Source organism: Aegilops tauschii, chromosome 1 (assembly GCF_002575655.3).
Source record: "Aegilops tauschii subsp. strangulata cultivar AL8/78 chromosome 1, Aet v6.0, whole genome shotgun sequence".
NCBI classification, from domain to species: domain Eukaryota; kingdom Viridiplantae; phylum Streptophyta; class Magnoliopsida; order Poales; family Poaceae; genus Aegilops; species Aegilops tauschii.
The window spans coordinates 169,279,691-169,286,619 of record NC_053035.3 but is presented as its reverse complement, the minus strand read 5'-3'; positions in this window follow the sequence as shown (position 1 = coordinate 169,286,619).

Below are 6,929 nucleotides of genomic sequence, written 5' to 3'. Positions count from 1 at the left end.
CAGAGTTGAAGATGGACTTGCTGACAAAAGCAGTAGCGAGGGCTAGGCTCTCCACACCATATTCTGACTCCTCATATGCCTCCTCTTCCTCATTTTCCTCAGATTCAGCCTCAGAGTCTATTTCCTTGCCAATGAATGCCCGAGCCTTCTTGGAGCTGCTCTTCTTGTGAGATGAAGACTTCGAGGATTTTGATGATGAGGACTTTGAAGATTTCTTCTTCTTCTTTGAGTCATCAGAACTGTAATCCTTGTACTTCTTCTTCTTTGATTCCTTTTCCCACTGAGGACAATCTTGAATGTAGTGACCAGGTTTCTTGCATTTGTGGCAAGTTCTCTTCTTGTAGTCACGGGATGAGGAATCTGATCTCATGTCATCATTTCTTGAGGATTTACCAAAGCGACCACGTCTTGAGAACTTCTGGAATTTCCTCACGAGCATTGCTAGCTCCTGGCTCAGTTCTTCAGCATCACCAAGGCTGCTACCAAAATCCTCACCTTCGGATTTAGATACTTCCTTGGCCTTCAAAGCGCGTGATCTGCCATAGCTCGGTCCATAGAGATCTCGCTTCTCAGCAAGTTGGAACTCATGAGTGTTTAGCCTCTCGAGGATATCATCGGGATCATGAGACTTGTAGTCTCCATGTTCTTGTATCATCAGTGCAAGGGTGTCAAATGAGGAATCAAGCGATCTCAGCAATTTCTTCACCACCTCATGGTCGGTGATGTCAGTGGAACCAAGTGCTTGAAGCTCATTTGAAATGTCAGTGAGGCGATCGAAGGTTTGCTAAACATTTTCATTGTTGAGTCTTTTGAAGCGGTTGACGAGATTGCGAAGAACGTCAACTCGAGAGTCATGCTGTGTTAAGACTCCTTCATTGACCTTGGACAGCCTATCCCAAATAAGCTTTGTTGTCTCCAAAGCACTCACTCTGCCATACTGCCCTTTGCTCAAATGGCCACATATGATGTTCTTCGCTAGAGAGTCGAGTTGCTTGAATCTCTTCACGTCAGCAGCGTTGATGGTAGGAGTGACAGAGGGAACACCATTTTCCACAACATACCAGAGATCGTTGTCAATTTCCTCAAGATGCATGCGCATCTTATTCTTCCAGTAGGGGTAGTCCGTCTCATCGAAAGTAGGACACCCAGCAGAGACCTGATCATACCTGCGGTCGACATAACTAAAACTCCAGGTGGTTAAACCAAAATCACACAGAACAAGGGAGTACCTTGCTCTGATACCAATTGAAAGTGCATTAAGTCGACTAGAGGGGAAGTGAATAGGCGATTTTTACAAATTCGTCACTGAGGAATTTCAGGGTGAGGAAATTCCTAAGTCACGAACGACTAGAAATGGAATAAGTACTTAGATGCAAACAGAACAGAACAGAAGCACAGTCATCATGATGAAATGAAAACAAGCACAGAGTAAGCGTAAACACAGGATAAGCAGGCTGAAGACAAACTGACTAAAGAAATTGAACTAAGGAAATTGAGAAAGTCTTCGGTCAAAGTCTTCAAATAGTGGTGATCAAGTACACAACATAGTAATGAGGAAATGAAAGGGTTGAGGAAATAGAACCAGTTAGCTTGGTGAAGACAGTGATTTGGTAGACCAGTTCCAACTGCGGTGATAGTCGTACGTCTGGTTGGAGTGGCTAGGTATTTAAACCCGAGGACACACAGTCCCGGACACACAGTCCTCACCGTATTGTCCTTGAGCTAAGGTCACACAGACCTCGCCCAATCACTCGTGGTAAGTCTTCAGGTGACTTCCAAACCTTCACAAACTCGGTCACCCGGCGATCCACAATTTCCTCTTGGATGCTCTAGACCATGACGCCTAACCATCTGGAAGATGCACAATATTCAAAGGTAACAAGTGTCGTATCCACACAGGAACAATCTCTTAAGTGATGCTCAATCACTTTGGGTTTGTAGGTGATTGGGTTTGGGTTTTCCTCACTTGATGATTTTCGCTCAAAGTCCTCGGAGGATGGGATGCTCTCAATGACAAGTGTCAGTTTCTCTCGGAGCAGCCAACCAGCTAGTGGTTGTAGGGGTGGCTATTTATAGCCTGGGGAGCAGCCCGACATGATAAGACATAAATGCCCTTCAATGATATGACCGTTAGGTGGGTAGATATTTTGGGACAGCTGGCGCGTAGCACAACAACGGTCGGAAATTTGACAATCAGATTCCTCAGGGCTATCATGTTCCTCACTTGTAGGAAATCCGCACTGGCGAATTCCTAACTCCTCAATCAGAACAAATTCCTTAGAGGCCAGAAGAACTTCGTCTCTATCACTGAAAAAATTGACTGAACTGTATGAGATTTCCAATGGCTTCACTCGAAGGGATTGGTAGGTGTAGGATTTTAAGATGAGCATCACTTGGAAACTTTTCCATAGTTTTTCCTCAACCCCGTTTAACAGTACGGTGTTTCCTATGACTCAAGAAAGAGAAAATGAAACTACGAAAACAAAAGTCTTCACGCTTCATGTTCCTCGCATGGATATGAAGTCTTCATGGCCACACCAATTTCTTCACTTTCAAAGTCTTCAGAAAGCCAAAGTCTTCAGTTGAATACATTCAATTTTAGGGGTCGAATTTCTGTGTAAATATCAAACTCCTCATAGACTTATAGACCTGTGTACACTCACAAACACATTAGTCCCTTAACCTATAAGTCTTCAATACACCAAAATCACTAAGGGGCACTAGATGCACTTACACGTCCTTTTGTAAGTATTCTTTTCTTCTCTCCCATGTATATTGTACAATGTTTTGTCTTGAGTTTTAATAAAGAGCTGTGATGTTGTTGCCTTGCAGTATATAGACAAAAAAACAAGCCTGATGGTTTTGGTAGGGTACGTGCCACCTTGGGGGATGAAACGATATCTGTTGCCTCTTCTTACTTTCAAAATTTTTCTCGTATCAACATAGAACAACACGAGTGTTGTGTCAATTTTGGGATTTTTCAGGGTTCTCTTGGATATTTTTATACACTAACTGAGTTTTCTATGCATTCATGTGCATAATTCAAATTTAAACTACGGGCACATGCTCTAATGCATATAAATTAGTTGAAAATTCAAATATGTGTCCTTGGTTGCATGCTTAGGTTCCATGCAAGAAATGGAAATGAATGTCAAACACCCTGCCACCGTCACTCGTCCGCAAACATTAAGATACCTAGTTTTTAAATTCTAGTAAATCCAAAGCTCGTCTGAAATTCATGAAACTTGGCATGCTACCATGGAGCGGCATCAACATGGTGTGGTAATTTTTTGTCCCATTTGGGGTAGGTTTGGGGATATGATTCTCACAAACCAGAGCTTCTCACAACAACCTTGATGGTTTCGGTAGGGAACGTCCCACCTTTGGGGATGAAACGATATCCATTGCCTCTTATTGCTTTCAAAAAATTTCTCCTGTCAACATAGAACAACAGGAGTGTTGTGTCAATTTTTGGGATTTTTCGGGGTTGGTTTGGACATTTTTATGCATTAATTGAGTTTTCAATGCATTTATGTGCATAATTCAAATTTGAACTACATGCACATGCTCTAGTGCATATAAATCGGTTGAAAATTCAAATATGTGTCCTTGGTTGCATGCTTAGGTCCCATGCAAGAAATGGGAAACACTGTCAAACACCCTGCCACCGTCACTCGGCCGCAAACATTGAGATACCTGGTTTTTAAACTCTAGTAAATTCAAAACTCGTGTGAAATTCATGAAACTTGGTATGCTATCATGGAGCAGCATCAGCATGCCGTGGTAAAATTTTGTCCCATTTGGGGCAGGTTTGGGTATAAGTTTCTCACAAACTAGAGCTTCTCACAACAAGCCTGATGGTTTCGGTAGGGAACGTCCCACCTTTGGCGACGAAACGATATCCGCTGCCTCTTATTGCTTTCAAAAAATTTCTAGTGTTAACATAGAACAATAGGAGTGTTGTGTTAAATTATGAAATTTTTCGGGGTTCGTTTGGACATTTTTATACATTAACTGGGTTTTCTAGGCATTTTATGTGCATAATTAAAATTTGAACTACATGCACATACTCCAGTGCATATAAATTGGTTGGAAAATCAAATCTGTGTCCTTGGTGCATGCTTAGGTTCCATGCAAGAAATGGAAATGAATTTCAAACACCAGGGCACGGTTGATTGCCGGCAAACGTTGAGATACTTTGTTTTTAAATTCTAGTAAATCCAAAACTCATCCGAAATTCATGAAACTCGGCATGCTATCATGGAATGGCACGCGACATGCTATGGTATTTTTCGTGTCCATTTTGAGAGAAGGCGCACTCGAATAACAACCAACAAAGGCATTTTGAGAAAATAGCTGCCACTTTAATATCTCAAACATTTGTATAATTCAAACTGTGTGCGTTCTGTTAACCATTCACATGACGCCACGTGTCTTGGTTTTAATGGCTATAGGAGGTGTCATGCGGACATCTGCTTGACTGAATGGGAGGCGTGCAAGCGCAGTCCGGTGCGCATGCTCACCGGGAAGCATGCAAGCCGTTCAACGCAGGATCTGTGCATCTCTTCAACGCAAATGGGCCAGATTACGGTATGCAAATTAAATCCATACGTCGGAGCTAAGCCAAGAGACACTGCGTTTGTCAAAATATGCAGCTAAAAATCACTAGCCTATCTAATTTTTGCAACTAAAATTCAGTAATTAAGCATAGATTTCATTCATAGATTAAGTAGTCGTTCTCACCGGGAAGCGAGACAACCTTGGACCGTCGCCCGCCTCACTCCCACTAGTCTGTATTAATGGCGTGGCCGAGCGGCCGCACCCCCCCATCCTCGCCACACACACAAACCTCTCTCTCTCTCTCTCTGCCCGCATCCTCGACGCCGCTCTCTGTCCTCAAAGCCGTCAGTGTATCAGGATGCGGAAGCGCCCCATCCGAGGGAGTGGCGACGCCGGGGCTGCTAAAGCACCGGAGCACGGCAAGAATATGGAGATAGAGGTTTCCGTTGCCGCCGACGAGGTGGAGAACGAGGCTGCAAACAAGCGAAGGCGGGTCGAGAAAGAACCGCAAGCGACTCCAACTAGACTAGACTTCATCAAAAACCTCCCCGATGATATGTTGAGAGTCATCATATCCCTTCTCCCAATCAAATATCGGGCAAGGACAACCGCCCTTTCCCGGCGCCGCCGCCCCCTATGGCTCCTCACCCCTGTCGAGCTCCGCGACGCCCACGAGCTCTGCCATGGCTATCGCCAAAGCTTGGATGCGTTCTCCCAGATCCTCCGCAGTCAGCATGGCCCAATCAAAGGCCTTATCACAGGCAAGTTCCGTTCCAATGGCAAGGATCGAGCCAAGCTTGACGAGTGGTTCCGATCCCCCGCCATAGATCAGCTCGAGAAGCTCAGTTTTAATGATGGGCATATGCGCTTGCTGCCAACGTCCGCGCTCCGCTTCACGCCCACGCCGCGCCTCGCCAAGTTCATGAACTGCCATCCCCCTTAATGATGCACCCGCTCTTTTTATACCACGACAGAAGCACCTCGAGCTCGTCGCCGTCTTCATCCCAAAGGATGACATGGAGCGCCTGCTCCGCGGCTGTACTGCACTTGAGTTCCTTCGTCTTCAGGCGATGAATTGGTCGAGTACCTTGCACATCACCTCCAGGACTCTCCGGACTATTTATGTGTGTTGCTGGTGCTGGAACAAGAGATCACAAAAGATGGACCACAATATGGTCACTGAGGACACACCTTCACTTGAGAGATTACTTTTAGTTGATCAACAAGGTCCAACAAGAATCAATGTAATTTTTGCGCCGAAATTGACAGTGGCGGGCTACTCGTCTGTCAAATACTACTACTTTCAGGTACAACAGTCGCCTTATACCTCTCCTTCTTGATATCAACATTATTTCTAGTTTTGAAGACGTATGTTCGTCTGTCATCCAGCAAAGCTTCACCCAGATTCTGGGCACAGTGAAGGTCTTGGCACTAGAATCTGTCGGCCCCAACCTGGACCAAGTTGTCAGTTGCCTGAGATGCTTTCCGTGCCTAAAGAAGCTATATATCGTGGTGATGTTCCTTTCCTGTTAAATGTTAACCATAAGGGAGTTCAATTTTTTGCACCTTTTCCCAAGTTTACAATGACAATGTACTAAGATTTCTGAAGGAATTTTGGAGGATTTTAGGACATACACCTGTCGGATTTCGGGTTCCGGCAAACTCTTCCATGGTTCAAACTCTGAGGTGCGCACGAAGAACGCTCTCTTCCTAGCTCACTCGCTCAAGATCCCACGGCCTAGCTCGACGGACCCAAAGAACAAGAGACACGAGGTTTATACTGGTCTGGGCTACCTTGCGGTGTAACACCCTACTCTAGTGTGTGGTGGATTGCCTCGAGGGGCTGAGGATGAACTAGTACAGTGGATGAACAACCTCCAGAGGTGAGGTGTTCTTGGGCTCGATGAGCTGGTGAGATGGCCAGGGTGGAATCGATCCGTCCTGTCTATGGTGGTGGCTAAGTCCTATTTATAGTGGCCTTGGTCCTCTTTCCAAATGTTAGGCGGGAAGGGATCCCACAGCAGCCAAGTTTGAAGGGGGACAACTAGTACAAGCTATCCTGACAAAAGGTGGTCTTCGCCTGCCAAAGGCTCTGGTGGTGATGCTACTGTGGGCTCCGCGATCCTGACAAAAGGTGGTCTTCGCCTGCCAAAGGCTCTGGTGGTGATGCTGCTGTGGGCTCCGCGATGACCTCCGTCCTGCCATCCTGCTGGTCTTGGTCTTATTGCACCGATATGGAAACCTTTGCCTGATGCCTCGGGACCCCGCGCCTGTGCTTGCCTCCTTAGCACCAAAGAGGAAACTGGTACACTGCGCCCGCTGGCGCCGCCTGGTCTTGGTCGTCATGGCTCACGTCACGCGAACCTCGC